Below are 21,440 nucleotides of genomic sequence, written 5' to 3' on the forward strand. Positions count from 1 at the left end.
ACAAGGTCTGGATGCCTTGCTGAGAGACGAATGTTAGTTAGCATATATAATATCCAGTACTGGTGGGAAGAGCAAGAAGAAACCAACCAATTATTTTTAACTTATGGAGCAAGCTGCACTCCTCTAACTGCACTCTTCCCTAAATCCGCTTGTTAATTATGATTCAGTATGTGCTATTTGTGCTTTATGGGACTAAAAGTATAAGCCAGTTTACTGGTGAAAGTAACAACTTTCTCATTAAATGTTAATGGGAATGTTTTAATTAGTCCCAGGGTTCTAGTAGAGAGTTAAGCTCTTCCTTCAATAACCTGCAGTTACAGATGCAGTAAGTGTTAATATCCTAATAGGAAGCAAACTAGGCAGGCATACATTCCATCACCCAGGAAATAGCTTTTTGATGGGCTGTTCACACTTTAAACCAAAAAAGTGGTTGATTTTTAATATGGAGAGTTGGCCTGTTTGCAGCACCTAAAGCTGCAGCCCCATCCTGTTATTTCCCATTTCTGTCAGACCTGATGTTTAATGTACTTTCTGCTATACAATGTGAAGCTAAAAATGTCACCTGGTTTAGGGGTGGGGAGGGGAAGTAATTCATATTGAAGCAGCAACCATTCTCAGACTTTCAGCAACTGTACTCAGATGCCGAAATAATAAATATAAGAAATCACAAGATATTTAAATAGCTCTGTTTCTGATACAAGTTTTCCAAGCCACAAATAGACTTTTATAAAGATGCAAGAGTATGCATGGAGGTTATGAGGGAATGGGAAAGGACTGTGCATGCGAGTGTGACACCGGAAAGCATTTAGTGGGAACAGCAAAGGAGCAAAGTTTTATCAAATGCTGGCCTAAAGGCCAACTGGAGCAACCAGCTGGTTTTCACCTCTGTGCAGAAAGAGAGCAGCCAGTTACACTGCCCTTCCTCCTCAATCTCTCTAGTCACCAAAGTTTTAGTTGGGGGAAACTTTCCCTTAAAGGAGCCCAGCAAATTGCAAGCAAAACCCAAGACTAGGTTTTTGAAAGGGATACTTTAGGGGACACTTTAGGGATACTGTATCCTGGACAGAGAGGTTTTTGAAAGGTTACTGTCTCTTTAGGGATACAGTAACCCTTAGGGATAGAGAGTTGCCACTTTGATCTGTAACATCACTTTCTGATCCCATTTTTCTACCCTAGGAGAAAAAGTAGACCACCACTTTATTTGCTTAAGCAACTGGCCAGCTTAGACGTCTTCTGCACTTTCCAGTTTAGGAAGTAAACGGAGGTTGCACAAAGAAATCTTGAGCTTTTGTCATGGCCAAGAAGCACGACTGGTTTTGGCAGCAGGCAGGGCTTTTCTAGTGATCTACTGCAGTTTTCTGGCCTCAGCACTGCTGTAACTTAGGGAGCTCTTGAAATCCAACCCAACATCAGCACAGAGCTGGGATGTGCTAACAAGACCCAATTTACTGCAGCTGTAGTACAACAGGGAGAGATTTGGCAATGTGTCAGCTACACTGGGGGTTGGACTAGATGACCTTTGAAGGTCCCTTCCAACCCAAACTATTCTATGATTCTTTGATTGCACTGCAGTGATTTTTCCCTGGCTTTGTTTAAAACAGTGTATGACAGGTTGATAACTATAATGCAATTATTTTAAGCTTAATCATGCAATGGATGCAGGCTTCTGAGGACTGACTTACCGTATTCAGGTTGAAGCTCAACACCTATGGCTTGATTTTTAGGCAGCTGAGGAAGAAGGGAGTGTTATTTATCCTGTAAAGCACTCAGCATAACAGCAGGCTTTTTGGTACCACTCCTGTAAAACAGTGGTTCAAAATCGCTATCACTCAGTAGCCTCAATCCAGCTATTAAAACTCTCCTGACAGTTCTTGTCCAGACACCACCTAGAACAAAAAAAGAAAATACAAAAGAGTGGGTATGTAGGAGAGGCAGAATATTCAGACATTCTTAAGTATTCAACGGGGTCCTTTGCCTTCCCACTCCAAGAAAAAATCTCATACTGTCAGCCCTACTGCCTGTGTTTTCCCTATAACCAATTTACAGTAAAGTGAGAAGTAAGCACATGGCATTTTGACATAACAGTAGTCCCATCAAAAACATTAGGGATCTTCTGCAGCTTTGTCCAGCCTTATTCACAAAAACCTTACAGAAATAACCACACACTCTTTTGCATGAAACCACGCCTGCTGGCTGTCTGAACAGCACTAGCAGTATTTGTGAAAAGGAGGTAACAGATGATGTATTTCAGTACTACAACTAAATATAATTTTCATAATAGACGTTCTTCCTGTACAGCTCTTCATCTGTTGGTAATAATGAATAAATCCACAATAGTCCATGTGCTGGAACTTTTTGTTTAGTAGTTTATCCGCTTCATGTTTACCAGTCTCTGCACATGCAGCATTTTGCTCTGTACATGTACCAGGAGGAACAAAGTAGAGGAACTGGTGTCTTCAAAGATGAAACATTTCAGGTTGCAGTCAAGATCTTTAAACTAGTAAACTCTGTGAGAAGTGGAGTAAGAAAACCTGGTTTCCTCTGAATTTGAGCCTCTTGGAGTCTCCAAAGCCAACTAAGAGCACAGCTCCCTGCAGCCTCTCCCCTACAGAGAAGAATCAGACTCTCTTCAGTATCCAGACACCTGCTCCCACAAAATTCTAGTATCTTCAATATCTCAAAGACCCTGTGGTTGTCTGCCAGGTCTCATACAACAGAGAGGGAGGGTCCCGAACTGTACATACACAGATGCAGACACAAGCACAACGCACAAGCAGGTAAGTCTCGCTTCTGTAGGAAAACAAGCTGAAATATGTGCAAGTCAGTCAATACAAAGCCAGGGAATTTTCAAGACAGCTGCTAAAAAGCTTGTTAAACATTTGCCAAATTGTAGGAACAAGACTGGGAGTTTATAACAGAACTGCATATTGTGGCATCCCAACAGCAGCCTCTTGAGTACTCCCAGCATGCAGAAGTTAATGTTACAGTATCGACATGAACAGCCCCAACAGAAATGAGACTTTCAACACTGGTCGCTCAGCCTTAATTCATAAGACACTTTCCAATTAAGCTTCAATGACATCTTTTGAAAACAAGTTTTACACCTACTATATTTCTTTTGGACAAAACAATCTGCTCAGCTGTATTCCCAGCTGTATGTTTTGTTCCTCCCTGCATGCTGGCAGCCACAGCTACTTAGAAAGAAAGTTATGTCAACCGCTAGGATTTTCTACAGTACATATTACATCACCTTGCCCAAGAAACTTGTCTGAGCAGATCCCTTTTCTTGCTTTCTTCTCTCATAATGTCCTTCACATTCCTCTTTCAATATTTGTTGTTCTCTCTGTGGAAGCCCAGTTGCTGACATTTTAAGGAAAGGTTACATAGCAAAAGGGTCACTAATGGAGCTTTTTTTCTACCTATCCCATGCTCCCAGGGAAAAAACTGTAGCATGTGACACCTTAAGAGAAAGGTTTTCCTTCAGAAAAACCTACAGTATTCATTGCTGGTTTCAGAACAAGAGAAGGAATTTGGAGCATAAATTACCTTGGTCACTTTAATTCTAACAGTGAAGAAGTAAGGAGGAGAAAGAGCAAAAGACAAAACAAAACAAAGCCAGTAAATTATGCTCTGGTGCAAGTATGAAGTCAGATGCCTAAACTTTACCCTGATCCCTGATACTTAGGTGACTGTGCTTTTGATCAAACTGCTCTGTGCCTCTGCTTGCTTCTTTACAAGTCCTGGTCCTTATGAAATGGCTGTGGAAGGCTACAGTCAAATGTCTTTCAAAATGTCCTCTAGATAAAACGTACTAGTTGAAGTCTGGTCCAGAGACAACTGAAGGTGCTGGGAGCCTGCCCACTTCAGGTTCCTAGACTTCAAAGTAGGCAATGTAAGAACAAAGTATGTTAAGTCTGGGGACAGGATTTGAATAAAGTGGGAATTGAGCCAAGGGGAAAAAAAAGATAAACATTTCTAGCCTTAGGTGTATAAACTTGAATGGCTTAATATACATGCTCACCAGTGTGAACACATGCACACATGTGTGTGAGCTGGCACGTGAGACAGCTTCTTGCTCTTTATGTAGGCTCTTTTATGGTCCCTCATTGCAGCAAGCCACGGTGTGCAGTAGACTAGCACGGTCCATTGTATGGCATCAGCTCAAAAGCATGGTAAGGATGCTTATTTTGAATAAAGCTAAATGGCTGAACATGAAGTTGGGAGGTATCTTCTATTCAAATGCAGCTCCTTCTTCTAAACACACTGGGTCCCACATGACCTTCTGGAGTAGTTTGAATCTTTCTATACAAACAACAGAGAAGGAAATCTAATTCTCAGTCTAGGAAATGAAACACAGCTAAATAAAACACAGCTAAATGAATGCTGTTAGCAAGGGCAAGTATATTATCTCCACCTGTCTGAGAGCCCACTGAGGTTAAACAAAATCTTTTCATCAGCTATAGTAGCGTCTTTATTACACTGCATTTGAATGATCTGTTTAGGATTAAGCAGTTATTGAAAAACACACTGCTTTTACTCACAACACATTTTCCATTCCATGGGATTTGGTAATGCTTCAGTTCAGCAAAATGCTGAACGATCTGTGTCATGTTTAACATAAAGTGTAACTGAAGAACACTGTAGCCTGCAGTAGTGCTTTCTGGACCCACATTTTTTAAGGGATCTGTGAAAAATCAACAGAAAAAGGCAAGCAAGCTATTTTGAGGAGACTTAAACTTAGCACAAAGAGGTCTTCATCTTTATTGGCAGACTTTTAAAGGAGCAAATAAACAACAACAACAAAATAATTCAAGACGAAATAATCTGAAAATTAGCTTAATACTTTTAGGATCAGCAATCTGGGCAGATAACTAAAGCAAACGATAATAAAATAGCCAAGCTCTAGGCACCCGGTTAATATATCAGCATGCTGTTGATGGTATACAAAGAATGCTAAAAGAACAGGAAACTATTACAGCAGAATGCAATACTTCATTTGTTATTCAGCTGGGATTACTGCTTAGGAAGTCACTAATACACATTCATAATGAATATTAGAAGTGAGCGCAGGCAGAAACTTGCCTGTTACCCAAATGAGTATGACTAGTGCTGAATGTTTCTCTTACTAATCTTCCTTAAAGCCTGAACTTCACTTCCAGAAAGGCAAGATTATGTGGGAGGTTCCGTTTTCACACTTAATTGCAGAATCAGACACATGAAGCTCTTCCAGGAGCTCTTCGGGTTTTGGTTTCTTTTGAACAGAATGAACGTAAAAGGGTAACAAAACCCAAACCACCAGCTCCAAAGTTGGTTTGTCAACCTGCTAGTTGTGTGCTGGATTGGGAATTCCCTTCTTTCTTCTGGGAGGTAGAAAAGGAGAGGAAAAAGAAAAAAAAAGGGGAGTGGGAAACTAGTCTAAAGTAGTATTCTGTTCTTGTTCTAATTGATCTGTTTAGGATTTTGTTACCAGCCTCTGCTGGACCAGGAAAGGCTTCAATGTATGAGAAACAGCACTAAGAGATCAGATCTCTGGGGGACATACCAGCCTAGTGGATGCAGTACGGGGTTAGTGCAGTGTGATCCCCCTGCCACTTTTCACAGAGTCCACTCACAAAATCATGTGTTTTCCCACTTTTCCTCTCTTAGGAGTCTCAGGTGAGAAGGCAGCTGCCTTGTGCCAACTGATTGGGAAATGTTAGGCATGAGGTGTCTCCCAAAAGGTCTGAATCAGGATTGGAATGCCCAAGTCAGATAGCTAAACCAAGGAGACAGCCTCAACCCAGGCCCCCTTTCCCCTTCTCAGGTGACTGAAGTTGCAGATTTTCCCACTTGCCTTTATATTTGCTACAGATTTAAGTTAGAAAGGGATGATACAGTTACTTAATTTCTAAAGCACCAAAAATGCCTCAAGGAGAGGTTCAGATAATGCTACTGAGGAGCATGTGGTGTCACATACAGAAGCCCCCTATAGGAGGAGTTGCTATCACAGCTAAAAACAACTGTGTTAGTAAGACTGGAAACTATGGCTTGTACAGAGAAAAGGCAGACTCAGGACAAACAAAGGGATATGAAAGAGAAAGGGAACTTCTAACCATACTTGCTCCTTCATCTTCCATTTTTACCCCTTCCTCTCCTCCCAGTCCATCCCTTTTCCTCATGCCCTTTCACGAAAATCCAAAATGACACTGATTGCGTTACAACTACAGATCATTTGTCAAAGATCGGTCTCCTCCCTCTCGGTATGAGCTAATCGTTCCCAGCAAGCTTTCTGGGGTGATGAGTCAGTGGCACAAAGAACTGACAGATGAGATGTGGTATTTATTTTTCTCTGGTTTTTTGAGCGTGGCAGTCACCCCTATCCAGAAGAAGGGGTAACCAAACGTATTGCAGCCGGGAGCTGTAAGGATAGTGTCTGCAAAACCTTCAGCTTCCAGTAAAAGCCTTGTATTTTTTGTATTCTTTTTTAGTACCAGGCATTTCTGGATGTTTACTCAGCAACACAGTGTTAAAAGTTGCAACATTCATCTTAAGCATTAATTATCAAGGGATGATTGCTTCAAAAATCCACGGCCTGAGGCCAGGGCCTCGGAAGTGGAAAATGTAATTTCAGAAAGAGGTGAGGACAAATGCTGAGCCTTTTAATTGCAGGTTACTACAAATGACTAACAGTAAAGCAAAAATCGTTTGGATGTATTTGTTGTTCTGAATGCCAAATTCAAAACAACAGTGAGTTGCCTAAGGTTTTTTTGTTTTGCTTTTTATCCCTGCCTTACTTTTTGTAAAAGTCAGAGAAGGTGGTGAATTGTGGAAAGGTGCAGGAAGTACATTTCTAAAAATTCAGCAAAAATCATTTACTAGACTGGAAGAAAGAAAGAAGGAAAGAAAGTGATAAATGATGCACGTGAAGTCAGGCAATAGTTGCAATAGTTGTTGGACAGTTACTGTGCTAATTTGAGTTTCATTTTCAGATGAAGGCTGCAGTAACTTTCAGCATCGGAATTACCAACAGTGTAACAATGGATCAGGCCTGTTTCATCACATGTGGCAACACAAGATTAAATATTGCTGTGACTCAACATTGTCACGTCAGGTGTCCCAGCCTGAAGCCAGTGGAGCCATTGCAATAGCGATGGCATCTTCATCTCCACCCTTTTGGCCTTGCTACTGGAGAACTGGAGACATCCCTGCATGAGTACCTTTGCAGAGCATGAAAGGCACTTCTTTCCCCTCAAAGGTAAAGAACTTATTCATTCTAGTCCCCTATTGCCCTTAAGTGTTGTCCATGCCTGGAGCACACAACTGATGGGAGACATAGCTCACAGTCTAGTGCAGGATTGCCAAACTCATTTTCACCGGGAGCCACATCAGCCTTGTGGTTGCCTTCAAAGGGCCAAATGTAATTTTTGTAATGTAACAGTTTAGTCCCAAACTAGACCCCTGGTCTAGCAGGCCTGAGGCTTGTTTCTTGTGTGACCATAGAAAAGACCATAAGGGCAGGGTCTGTGACGATCCTAAAGCTATAGTTATGCACCAAAGCCTGGAGGGTGAAGAGACTCCAGATTGTGACATTAGTCTTTTCTAATGCTGACGTTCGCCGAAACCTCCAGTTCTGCTTCTGGGTGTGCTCAGAAGCACTTCTGACCTCATAGCACTGAACAGCTTGGTGCCTGCCGCCCTAGGATTGAGAAATGACATGCCACTTCACTACCAGAAGGGCCTGATCCACTAGCTGTATCAAAAAAGACTGCCTAACCCATCATGTTTCATCCAGAGAAGCAGAGAGAAGACAAGAAGATGGTGGTCATAGTACTTGTGTCCCATCTCCTCTGCCTGCTTCTTCTGTCTAACAGTTCTGTACTGAAAGCTTTTTCCCCATGACTTGTGAGACTTGTTTTCCACATACTCCGAGTACGTTCTCTTGCTGAGTCAGTCTGCACCCTTCTATTAAATGGGGAATAAAAGACCTTCATTACCTCGTGGCCATTCTCACCAGGCCTGTACAGTGGGCACTTGCCCACAGGCCCGTTTTTGCAGGACAGTTCATGATCACACTGTTAAGAATTTGCTCCTTTCTGAGTGTGCTGACTGCAGCCAGGCTGCGTAGCACTCACATCATGTAGACTCTCATGAACCTGTAGATAACAGTTGTTATTTTCTATGTGTGACCTTGGTGGGGTTTTTTTTCAGTTCCAAGTATGAACAATCCTAACAGGTGTATGCTGCAGTCCAGCAAAGGAGTGCTGGGTCAAAAACACTAAAATGTCCGAAAAAATTGTTGTGTGCTCTAGCAAAAGCACATGTGAGGGCACAAATAATGCTACTGCCTAACCTGGAACAATGCTGAACTGCTGTCCTTAAAGGAAATACATTTAGTGTCTTCCACATCTACCCTGTCTGTCTGTAGCAAACGCTGCAGTGAACTACACGGTTGACAACACTCACGTTTCCCCTTGGGAATACCAATGGATTTGTTCCAGAAGAGAGCTCTGACACTGACAGATGTCTGACATGCTGACCATAGGTAGCATGAATGACCAGGAAACCCACCCCTGGAGTAAAACAGGATTGTGCCAAGCTATAGACACAGCATTTTTAAGCAGTAACTGTGCTACTTTGATGGGGTCCAAGAAGTTCAGGAGAGGTATCTCTGCTGAGCTCACTCAGCAACAAGCGGAACATCAAAACTAAGCGAAGCACAGTGCTGCACAGCAGCCCTCAGCTGGTGTGGTCAAATAAGTAATGATGATATTAATTTTCTCACTATTCCTCCCTTTCACACTTTCAAACAACCCAGGTGAGTGCTGCATTTGTAGGGTAATGCCTGGAAGCGTGCAGGAGAAGAAAACTGGGGCTTCCACAGGCTCCCATCCTTCCCTCCTTTGCCAGCAATCCAGAGACCAGTTTCACTTCTGTTTTATCACAGGTACAACTGGAGAGGAGTCTCACATGGCTCTATCCTCTTGAATGTCACTGCTGCTCTACAGAAACACAGCTGCCTCTATGTTTTCCTGACTGTTTCTAAGATGATCATCAAGGACAGAAAATATTAATTAAATTTTAATTAATAAATTGAATACTGTGGGGTTAATTATGGCTATTTACAGGGAGTGTATGGGATTTGGAGGGCCTACCTTCTGGTGTTTTTGCACAAAGTGTTGCCTCTTTCTCTAAGCTCTAATTAGCTGGCTTTTTTTTTTTAATAGCCAGTCTCCAAATGATTGCTCAGTAGCTCCTATTTGTTCCTCATCAGCAGTTCTCCAGCACAGCTGCTACAGAAGGGAAGCAGCCCTGCAGTTTGCCTTGCAGGGAGCAGGTGATAAAGAATCTATCAGAAGTGGTGTCAAAAAAAAAAAAAAAAAAAAAAAAAAAAGAAAAAGAAAAAAAAGGAAAAGAGGCCCAGCCCCTAACATTGTCTAGCAAGGGAACTATATAAGAAACAAAGGACACAGGCAGAAATAAGAACAGTAACATCTGAGGTGGCTGCAAGTTCAAAAATCTTCACTCTGTATGCAGTCCTTTTGTCCAGCTGCATGTTCTGCCTTCCTGCATATGCATAATGCCAAGAGTCATCAACAGCAGACAAACATCTGGGAAAAAGTATGGTGTTCCAGCACAAAGTCAACTGGGCAGCTCAGAATAATTTCTTGTCTACTCCTTATTTTCAACCTACATGTTTACTTCTTAGTGTAAAACCTCTTTAAAATTTAAATGGACTTAATTATCTGTATTTTAAAGAGCCTTACTTTTAGCTGCTCAGTGTATAGCTATAAAGAACAAAGGTCCTTTCAGGACACTGTTAAACTGAAGTCACACAGTAAACACACAGTGCCCAGATATCAGAAGTTTATTGTGGCCTACTTTTCAATTTCATGCCACCACATGACAACTAATAGCACCTAAGAACCATCACAGAAGACAGCTCTGGGAGTTTGGGGGTTATTGTGGGTGTTGTTTTGTTGGCATTTTTTTTTTTCAAAAGTGATCAACATGATCAGCAGGCAGCTCGCTGCTTTCCCTCAAGGATCTCCTGCCTGCTGGTGTTCACGGCTGAACGGCTGCCACAGAGGGAGCAGAGGGCAGCAGCTGGAGGATGAGGACTGGCAGCAGCCCCACAGTTGGCAGCTGGCCTGGTGCCTGCCTCCTCCTTCCCACCCCAGCAGCTGGCTCTGCGTGGTGGGTACAGGAGCCTGGTTTTGGCTCCTGCTGAGGTGAGATGGGATGAAGAAAAGAGGGGGGAAAAAAGGTTATTTTTGTAACCAAGAGCAATAATGCTAGTAAGGGAAAATGGGGACAGACTGGCCAATGTGGAAAGATGGATATCTCCAAAATCCAGCATGGATCCTTGTGGTTTCTGAGGTTGGAAAACCATTGACTAAATTAAGAAAGCTATCTTCCGTCTCAAAAAAGGAAACGTGTAAGCCAGAATTGCTCTTGCAGAAAAGCCTGACTTGTCTGGCTCCTCAAGCATGTTTAAAAATTGTATCCACTCCCTTCTGCAGTGAAACAGTTTCACTGCCCAGGGGCAGTGAGCTGAGGGCTCTCCAGCACGAAGGTGTCCCCATGGCCTGCACTTTGGATGAAAGCCTTGATTTACAATGCCAAAACGCTGTTCCTGGTCTGCCTTTCACAGCCACAGAAATCCCCCCAAAACAAAGAAGATAAAGAACCATCTCTTAATTTAGTATTTAGAATTGTGTCACCTGAGAAACACTTGCCAGCATGTGTGATAACTCAGCTGCTGACACCAACACATACACATCTACTAACAGAGGCGGCAGTGCCCAAACAGCACTAGCAGCTGCTGCAAGACATCTTCTAAAAAAAATCCCTGAATGATGTCCTTAGATGGGCTTTTCCCCACTTCAACAGCAAAACTGGTTTTGTAACAAGGAGGTAAAGATCCCACTGCTTAAAGCTTTTGCTTGTCCTTGGGCTCAGTTGCTTATTCAAGCCACAAGATCCCATCACACCTATGACTGTTGGTCACCCCATGCCGGTCACTCGTGGGTTCAGAGCCTGGAGCCAAGCAAGGAGAGCACAGGCTTGGATGTAGGCTTAGAGGGCTGAGAGCCCGGATTAGCGAGGCTGTTTCCAGCCGGGGCGGCGGTGCCAGCCTGTCGGGGGCCCGGCAGGGCAGGGAGAGCTGCCTGCAGCTCGGTCTGCCGGTGCCACCTTCTGGATATAAGCGCAAGAGTTATTCACCTTCCCTTTGGGATGAAAGCAACCCAGTAAAGTGTCCTCATTTCAATCCCCAGCCTGCTTTTTGCTTCCCCCCCCGCCACACACCTTTTAATCCATAACCATGTAGCACACAAATCAGGTGGCAGTGGTCCCAGCAGGACCCAAGACAGCTGCACGGTGCATCCCACTTTCTGTGGAAAAGTACGGACTGCAAGCTTGGAAAAATGCTCCCTCCCTTTGGCATTTCGTCTTCTCCAAGCATCTTTGAGACACAGCCAAGCATGGGAGAAGTGGAGACAAGACAGTGGCACTTTTCTTACAAGACAACTGTGAGTTTTAGGGCAGGGAGGAAAAGCAGAGGCATGCAAGGGCACCCTGGTTAACACTAATGGCACAGTCTCAGGGGCTCATAAAGTATTAATTCCAGCAAGGACCAGCCTGTGGAGAGAGGTCTGACTGGTCTTGCTGTCCGATTAGCTTTAAAGGCCATGTGTGAACGCAGAAATCTTGAAATCTTGCCATTTATGTCAACAGCAGCCGTCTTCTCAATGGGAATTGTGCTCTTTAACATCCAAACCACAAACTGTTGAGCGTGGTTACACCACAGGCATTACTGAGAGCAAGGCTAAGGTTAGAGAGACCGCCTCATCCTGAAAGAATCTAAAATTACATCTCCCGCGGACAGCAGCTGCAGTTCTATCTGTGTCTTATAGCTGCAGAGTGGAACCTGACCACTGTCTTCCAAGTAGCAAACAGGATGCATACACCTAACATGGCCTCAAAACTGGCCCGCAGAATAAACCTGAGAACAACTTCTAGTGTCCACAGAATGGTTTAAAGAGCACAATAGGGAGAAGCAGACCAGGAAAAACTGTGAGGTTGGAAAGAAATGACTGAAAGCAAAGAGGAGCCAAAAGGAAGTGCTACAGGGATGATGCAGAAGACGGGCAGCAATGAAAAGTTGCAGGCTGCAGCACACAGCGATGCAGGGCTCCTCACTGACGACTTGCTCTTCTGCTCCAAACTAAGCTGGAGCTTAAGAAATGTTGAGTTCAAAGCTGTCAAATGTTTGCAACAGCTGCAAACATGCAGTACCTAAGCCAAAGGGCCTCAACCCAGTGGCAGGAAAATAATCCCAGGGATTATTGTGACATGGGACAGTGGCAATAGAGTCAATGGGTCATATGAAGTGTACAGTTAATGAAATGTGGTCCACAATGGGAACTTAAATTATCTAAGTATTATACGGACACTGCTGCACTTCTATACTCCAAATGATACTTGTTTCCATTTCAGAGACTGGGGCACAACAGTGATGTGGAGTCAGGCTGAAGGACTCATAAGGCAAATATACAGCAAAGGTAGGGCAACGTATTTATTTCAGAAACATAAGGTACTTGGAATATCTTTTCACTACATTTATTTTAAATCTGTCAAACCTTCCTTTAATATGCACATAGCTTAATGATAAATACCAACCATGTAGTGATTAAAGCCACACTGAGACATTGATATTGCCATATTAATATTATGCAACCCAGTTACAGACTCTGACCCATCTAGGTTGTCAGTTTTTACAGTTGGATTCCACTTGAGTTTAGTTGCTGCATACCTGGCCCAAATATATGTACTGTTACTGCTTGTTTGTGCAATGGCTTCACTGAATTTCTTTTAACATAGATTTATTAAAAAACAGCAATAGGCTGTGTTCCACAACGGTGTAATCAGAGTAACTGATGATAACAGCAGTTTACTCAGGTCAAAGCATCTTAGTTCTCACAGCTCTCTAGCAAGGACACAGACAACTCCTATCTTAAGTAAGTTTCAGTAGGATATGGGATTCTGAGCCCTGCAGAAAGGGTTTTGTAGATGTGCTTCTCTCGAGCACTGGTACTTGAAAGTGTTGTATGCTTTACAACAAAGACAGTCAGTGAAGTACTTTTATTCTCTTTGGCTACTTTACTGAGGAAATGGCAAAATCTCTATTTATAAATTTGATAATTTCCGGTCTGTATTGATTTTAAAAGCATCTTTAGCATTAAAGCAACTGTTTAATGCATTTTGACCCAAAACCAGGGCATTTGCATTAGTATTCCCACTAGAATGTTTGTCCTTCCGTGTCCATGCATTAAGGCCCTGTTTAAAATCTGTCCATGTCCCTAATCTCTCTGGGGAGCTTTCCCTGAATATTCAATGCTAGTCCACAGTCTGTAACAAAAGAGGGAGGGGAAAAAAAAAAAAAAAAAAAAGAAACAGAGAACAGTGTTTATGCATGAAGTTCAACAGCCTTTTCACGTAAAAAACATACACATACACAAAAGCATCTCAACTACAGAGCCTGGCATTTCTACAGCAAAGGTCTGACAACGTGTGCAGTTTTTCAAGCTAATTTACAATAAGGGCATAAGACTTCTGAGCTCCAGATGCACTCATTCAGGCAGCCAGGGCCATAAATTAAATAGAAAAGAATGCTCTGACTCTAACATGGGTTTTACAGAGATGTGTTGAAAGTCTAGCAGATGGGTTATACAGTCTCAGCTTTTACCTGTATAACAAAGTAAACGCACAAAGCTGCTTACTGGCTCCTTCAATTCTAAACCTTTGCATTTGCTCCCATATGCTCCTGTGAAGATACAGCTAATTCAAACAATGAGCAAAATCCTACCCCCCAGGGAAGCTGATGGCAAAACTCCCACTGGCTCCAGCAGGCTCTAGGTGTTGCTCAACATAAATGCAATTGGCTGAACCTGACTAACAGCATAACCAATACTGCAATCAAATTTGCATTCTTTCATCTATAGATTTGCTATCTTAATGCTGCCCCTGGTGCTGCTGTTGCTCTGGGGTTCTCGCAGCAGAGCAAAATCAGTGACACAGCTGCTGCTACCGAAACAGGGTTTGCTGCAGCCTCAGCCGATGCTGACAAGCAGCTCTCTTCCATGGAGGAGTGAGAAACCCTCTCTCAAATTAGGAAAACATATCAAAACATTTTATCATACTGCTAACTTTGTCCTGCTCAGTCTACATGCTGTTCTAACACAGTTTTCATGAAGGAGAAAATCGGAATCCTGCACTTAAAAGCATTTCAGATACCAGAAATTTCTGATTTTTAAAAAAAGTTTGCCAGTTGAGAAACTAGGTTTTTTCCTCACACAGAGACTTGTTCATCATCCTCATCATCCCAGTTCATGAACATCTGAGTATTCTTTTTGAAGGCAGTCTGCTGTTTGAGCAGATGGCATGGAAATATTACAGTCCATTTCATCCCAGATGCCTGCAGTTAATGCTAACTGTAATGGAACACACACACGGATACATATACAAACACACATGCATATACAGATGTGCTAAGAGAAGAAAACATGTCTAATGTGTTTTGATTAGGGAACTAAATTGGTGAAGGCAGATTCCTGAGTTCAACATATACTAGAAGTACATTCCCAAAACTGTGTATTTGGCTGACTTTAGGAAAAAAAGTGCACTATGAACAACTAAGAAATACTTCCTACTTTAGTATTTATGGAAAATAATTTCCTCTGTGTCTCTCTTAAGCCTTAGCAAAATACATCTGCTCACCTATACTACTTAGTTTTATAATATAACCATTTGGATGGCCATATTCGGGCTGGTTTCTGTGGATGGTCACTATTCACCACACTTGACTCTAATCTGCAGGTCTTGGATCCTCTTGTCAGAAATACATGCAGCAATTCAAAGGTATGCTTGACTCATTCAGTTTCATAACCAGGGAACACTTTTTTTCCTCTGAAGATTCTGGATTTAAAACTGAAATGCCCAGCACTGAGGATGAGAAGACGACAGGGAGAGGAACACCCAGCCTGGGACTTCCTAAGACGCCTTAAGAAGCAACATTTGACTCAAGCAGCTTTGCAACCTAGGCTCTGGTCTTTCTCAGTACCTTAGCTCAGTCCCTCCCCACAGTCTCCACCCCTGCCTGCTCTCAGGAGCGCCCCCATATTGCACCCCAGCTTCTAGTCAAAGCACCGCTTTGTAATACAGCTTAGGGAAAGACGGAGGAGGAAGAAGAGAATAAACATATTTGAGGACTGGTGACTCAGAGTAACTAGAGAATGCGCTTAAAGCAAGTTTTGTTTCGTCGATGGCAATGCTCTGCTGTTTGCTTTACCCCTTCTAGACCAGGTCATCCCAATTCTTTTTCTTCATTTAATGGTGACATAACTAAGTGGCCAGGAGGAAGCTGTCTCACCTATCATAAAAGCACAGTATGCAGTAATCATAGGAGTCTACTGTTCAAGACAAAGCTGTGAACTCCACTTTCAAGAATGTGCCGGCCTGCAATTCTGAAGAATGCGTTTATTAGCGAACTCCTGTTTTTATAAGCCGCAAATCGAGACACAGTTCCCTTCAGTGCTCGACTGGCTTTATGAATCATGAGCCCTGCAGTGCATTGCCATGAGACTTTGCTTTAGAAATAAAATTGTTTGTTCAACAGCAGAACACCCCAGTTCAGCCTTCTCTTTCCACAGCTGCTGCTAAATTTCAAACCAGAATGAAACAGGTCTGGAATTACACGTGCAGTTAATGTCCTCTTAGTATTCACCAGATTCAGTGTAAAAGCATCATGGTGAGTTTCCACATCTGACATCTGCTTAATTAAGCAACATTTTCAGTATCTGGCTACTTTGCAAAACTAGGCAGCTAAGTAAAACAGGTCTAGCGCAGAGTCAGTCACGCGATTTTTTTGGGGGGGGGGAGGGGTGGGGGGGTGGGGGGTGGTGCTAGAGGTTTCCCAGATATCCCTTATTTCAAAGCGGGAAAAAAACAATGGCCAGCTCTGTACCAAACCACAGGTCAATAGATTTCAATGGTCCAAGGTTAAAATTGGCCTCCAGCTAGCTGCACAGACTTATCCCACAGGTATTAAACAGGAAACTTTTAAAGCTTAAAAATAGTTACAGTTATGAGACTTATTCTTGTAAAGAATATTCTTGAAGACTAGAAGCTTTCCTCCTTTGAAATGTTTGCGTTTGACACTTCCTCTGTAGCACAGCAAGTCTGTGTTTTTCTCTCTTGAACAGGCTGCGGGTTGAGTTTTGTTTTGCTATTTTGTCCTTTTTTCTTTCACAAATCAAGCTGTCAGCAGCATGGAAAGTAAATCTATAACTGGGACATGTAAAAACTCTGTTCTGAGACTGCATCGCTGCCTCCAGTAAAGTTGCCCTTGGAAACAAGAGCATTTGAGAATATCTTAGCACACAGTGAAAGGCTTTTCGCTATGGTTTATTTAGCTGAAAAGGGAAAACATAATTCAAGTAAAAAACCCCAGAGATCGGAGATGCTAAAAGTATGTGGTCTCTGCTGAGCTTCCTGCTACTGCAGGCCACAACCTCTAAAAAACACTGTGTTTGAATATCCGCTTTGGTGAGGACAATGCTTTGGGGCTGGGAGATAAACCTAGTTTTCTTGGACTGATATGAAAGCTAAACAATAATATATGCTCCCCTCCTACTACCACAACCACTCCCAAAGCTAAAGGAGTCCAGCCCAATACCAAAGGGCCATGCTGGGCACAGCTAGTTGCTACACAAATTGCTTTAGCCTGCAATTTTCTTCCTCTGCTCCTTACTCAGAGCCCTGTATCATGGCTAGTTGCTGTGCTCTCTACATGTCCAGCCTCCATCCCCAGCAGATCCACCCCATCTGTCCCCAGGTGTCACATCTAGCCACCACTTCCCAGATGGCCTAGTTCACCCAACCTCGATCTCCTGCTTTGCCCCAGAGCTTATCTCCACTGTCAGATGCACTGAGCTCAGCCAGCCCAGATATGTAATTAGCAGTGCAGCTGCACAGCCACCAACCTGCCAGTACGCATGTGGCAGACCACTTCTTGGCAACTATAAATCGTATGTTGCATAAGTAAACAGTCCCTTAATGCAAGCTAGGCTTTCCACTCCTGAACCACCTAAAGGACATAAAAGCTTTTGGCCATGCAGAAAAGGGAGCAAAATGAGCAGTAATTAACTCTCATGACTACAAAGGCTAACAACTTCGGCACTTGCAAAGGGGATCAGAGGCAGCTGAGCTGAGAAAGAGCTGTAGGAGAACAAGTATTTGCCTGGGAGCAAACACTGCCAAAGTGCTTATTTTAGAATGAATAGTCATGTTAGTTAACTAGAGCTAACTACTGAACAAATAGCTCACGTTACAGCATACCGAGGTACACTAGATGCATCCTTTGATCTAATGACTGACAGACCTACTGCAGTGTTCTTTTTTTCAGAGATAAAGTAAAAAAAACTCCTTCATAGCTGGTTCTGATTTTTGGTACAGAGTCCCTTCACAAATTAACAGGAACAAAACTTGTATGAAAAAGGAACCTAAAATTGACTCACTCATTGCAGCACGAGATACTTACATTCAGCGTGAGCATGCGGTATGCAAAGAAAAAAAGAGCAACCAAAGTAAAAGTTTTTCTGTAAATCGAAACGTGACTGTTAACCTCTTACTTACATCTCAGTCAAGACAGGCAAGCTTTGGTGTACTACACAACCTTGTCATTTCTGACCTTTTAACAGAACTGCAGCCTCTCAGAATAAGGATTTAGCCTGCTGTTCAGTGGAATACTACGTAGCCCACCACACCCTACATGCCACTTACTTAAAATACCAGTGTGGACAATGAATATGACTCCCATGGTTTTCAAGAAGTAGGGGAAGAAAGATTTTTTTGGAGAGTGTTTTTAAGGGCAGCCAAAATTCATCCTGAAAATTACAAGTAAAATGTGTTCTGATTCTCACCCTGCAAGTAAAAACACATCTCATCTGGAAACACACAAGAACTGATGAGTAAAAGTTTCTTTTTTACATGAACTGCTTACACAGATCATGAACTAAAGGGATTTGGCAGGGATTAAAGATTCACTTGTTAGCTGCTATGTCCTTTAATAAGCTTCTTAACATCTATACTGACAGAAACAGCATGTCCCCAATTTAGCAAACCAGGCTACCTCCGTCCAGGTTTCACTGCAGCTCTGGAGACCTGGAAAAAGTATCAAGTGGAGTGAGTCTTCTGCCCCCTTTAGGGAAATGATGTACTAAATAGATTTTCTTCAGACTCAATTTTTGTGAAATGAACACTAAAAGCATTAACTTAATTTCCAGGAGCTGCACACAGTGTGTGTGGCTCTTCGTGCTCTACTGAGGAGAAATCCACGTACCAAAAACCCGTGTTGTGCTCCACTATGTCCTCTTCAAGTATTTCCTGCCTTAGTTCAGGTCCACAGCGAGCTTTTTCCTCAAGACTTATTCAGCTCAATAGATGGCTTGCTTGTAAAGTACTTGACAGCAGCTGCAGGTTCTCTGCCACAGGCAACAGAGCCGACTGTCTAGCCCAGCCAAGCCATCTTAATCCCCGTTGCACACCCTCACCTGTAACATGGAGATGAAAAAAATATTTCACCTTTCGAGCTAAATATTTTTCTACTTTTTAAATTGTACGCTCCTTAGGATAGAGGATTGACCACATACTTATCCAAAACCAAGCACAAATCACCCTTGGCTTTAATTCTTTGGTATCTCTGGATAAGAATTACCTCTTAAGATGTTAAAGAGCTTTAGTCTAACAGCTTTTTTAAAGTTAAAACCAACTGTAAAGCAGACCAGGCAGATTCTCACTTTGGACTCTTAGGTTTATATGGTTTCCACCCCCCTGTCTTTCTATGCTCTTGGCAATTCCGGACAGGTTTCTTGCTGGTCTCTTATGCTTGTTTTGTGCCATCTTACACTGCCATGCAAGCAAGGAGCTGCAATAACAATACTAACTGCTCAGCTTCAACAGGACATAGCTATTTTTACTGGATTACTTTTCTGGCACAGCACTTAAAGCACCAAAGGATTTGACACCTGTAATTTTATACTTTGAATAACACACAGCACTCATACTTCTTTTGTAATGTAAGATAAAAGCAAACACTACATATGTTCTCATTGCAGTGCTGCTGTCTGGCAGCTATTTGCCTGTTACATTACAGAATAAGTGGAAAAGTAAAAGCTATGGAAAAGAAATCATTAAATAGCTAGCTTATTCCTCTGCTAGCACTAGACTGCTCCCTGCAGCATGTTTCACAGTGTTTTGTCCAGTCTGGTTTTACAAGTTTCACATTACTCTCATTTATATCTTTAATACAGCGCTGAGTCCAATGTGGTTTGGTGCTGCTTATTTTCCTTGTCTTTCAACTAGAAGACTCACTGCTAGACCAGCTGTTCATATAGAGCCGGCTCCAAAACTACTGAAAAGATCTGGACTCCTTCCACTGACTTCAACATGCTTTGGATCAGGCTCACGAAAAGACGGTGAATACATTTCATGTAAGACTAAGCAGGTTACAGTCAGCAAAGTATAAAGAGGATTAGCTGTGTACAATCCAAAGGCATATTACTCTGTGTGATTCTGGAACAACTGGCTAACACACTTTCGCTTTCAAAGAGAGAAAGGGCCAGATTTGTTTCTGGTGCACTGCCACTAAGTCAATGCCATCATGCCAGGAACAAATTTGATCTGGAGTCTGCCCAGATAGCCTCATTACAACTGGGATTTTCCTTAAGAGGACGTGAGGAAATTTATTTCCTAAAAATGCAAAAGCAGTAAGCAAATGCTTTCTGCTTTCCAGTTGAAGTTTAGGTCTTTAGAGAGACCCCTGTGGAATACCAGGACAAACACAATGTGTTTTGTCTCTTTCCTCTGTCTGGAAAGGATGGACCCTCTTTCTTCTTCAGAAGCTGAAATGGGTCATATTTGATTTAAAATACATATACTTAGGTCTTTACTTTTTGTCACCAAAACAGATGGGCAGACCCAAACTGCTAATTTGCTTATAGTTTACAGAGCACAGATGCATCAACACACACCTGCTGTGTATGCTTTGAGTGCATGACTTCTGAGAGCTACAATGTGTTTTATCAGGAATTATTTTATCAGTGGGGGATTAATTCTGAACAATACAATTGAATTAAGACAGTGGTGTGCAGTTATTCCTCCCACCCTTTCAAAGTTGACAGTAAACCATGTCGGAGTGAGTGATGTTCTCAGTTGCTGAGAATGCTTTCATCAACCAGACTTTTTTTTTCCTGCTCTCTCTGTTCCCTATGTACAAGGGACATCATGGCACTGCTTTGTTGTAAGATGTGTACAGTTATAACCTACGCTAAAAGTATGCCATTAATGAATGAACACTGGGTGTGTGTATCAAGCAGATGAGAATGTTCTTTTGATCTTCTGTGCTCCACCACTCTGGCAGACGGATGTCTAAATTGCTTTATTAATGCGTTGAAGTCTTCCATCATTTCTCAAACAATACTGAAGGAATAATCAGAATTTCATCACGCTTTGATTTTCTGCTCTTCCAGCTGAAATCTGGCTAGATGTTATGCAGTAGGGAAAAAAACCTGATGATTTAAATTATTTATTAATTTTCCAGAGGGTTGGGAAGAAGCTATCATGTGCTTGACACTCTCGGAGGCAGCTGTCAGAAGCTTCTCAAATTTCTGTTTAATTTCAAAGCAGTTTCCACACAATATGGGAGCTGTATTTAGCCTTAGGTACAATTTCAAAACTAGTTCAAGGGAGCAAGACAAGAGATTCAAAGCCTTTTTTGATAATATCTTAGCATCAGAATAAGGATGTTTAAAAAGCAGAGTTTTCTGAACATGAAGATAGCAACACTTTTAGCCTCCAACACATGAATAGCTGGGGAAAACAAATAGCTCAACTGGTTTAAGGCCACAGAAGCATATTAAAGAAAGTTCATACGCAATTGCGATCATGTAGAAAATCCTTGATAACCCCTCAAAAAATATGATTCTTATGTGGTGGTGTGACAAAAACACTTAATCCACCCAAATTTCCCCAGATTGAAAGACATAGCTATAAATGATGAGAAGCGAAAAAGAGGCCAAGTAAGGTCTCTGTTCTGTAAAAGAAAGAAATCAAACTACTGTTTCATGGGCAGCTAGGCTGATCTAACAAGTCAGTGTTGCAAAAGTGTGAGGTCAAGTCTCTCAATCTCCTTCCCAGCCCCCTGGTTGCACTTGCAGCAGCTCGTGTACTCCTCGGATCCTTTACCTTGTGTCTGTAAGCTGATTTACCTCGCTACCACAGAGAAAGCTACCCACCTTTCTGCTCTTTTTCTTCCAGGCTAATAGGCCAAAGTGGCTAATGAAGGGATCCAACACATGCCAGAACCAGTGCAGGGTAAACAGCAGGATGACCAAAAGCAAGGA

At 42.3% G+C, this 21,440-nt stretch overlaps 1 protein-coding gene and 1 long non-coding RNA gene across 6 annotated transcripts in view; one reads left to right on the plus strand and one right to left on the minus strand.

Moving 5' to 3' along the window:
• The window catches only part of LOC135578499 (uncharacterized), a 34,019-nt gene extending 24,981 nt beyond the window's left edge, over window positions 1-9,038 (plus strand). The window contains exons 3-4 of the long non-coding RNA XR_010470206.1: window positions 6,969-7,234; window positions 8,924-9,038. This is a non-coding gene — a long non-coding RNA (uncharacterized LOC135578499). The remainder of the gene's footprint in view (window positions 1-6,968; window positions 7,235-8,923) is intronic.
• The window catches only part of LOC102097407 (cytochrome c oxidase assembly factor 1 homolog), a 56,382-nt gene that overhangs the window by 25,458 nt on the left and 9,484 nt on the right, over window positions 1-21,440 (minus strand). For 2 of the 5 annotated variants that reach the window (XM_065052097.1, XM_065052098.1), the window contains exons 2-3: window positions 18,380-18,590; window positions 1,683-1,886 (exon numbers count right to left, since the gene is read on the minus strand). The gene's annotated coding sequence lies outside the window, so the exon portion shown is untranslated. The remainder of the gene's footprint in view (window positions 1-1,682; window positions 1,887-18,379; window positions 18,591-21,440) is intronic. The other 3 variants (XM_065052101.1, XM_065052100.1, XM_065052096.1) reach the window with 2 other exon arrangements.

Source organism: Columba livia, chromosome 2, assembly GCF_036013475.1.
Source record: "Columba livia isolate bColLiv1 breed racing homer chromosome 2, bColLiv1.pat.W.v2, whole genome shotgun sequence".
Taxonomy (NCBI): Eukaryota; Metazoa; Chordata; class Aves; order Columbiformes; family Columbidae; genus Columba; species Columba livia.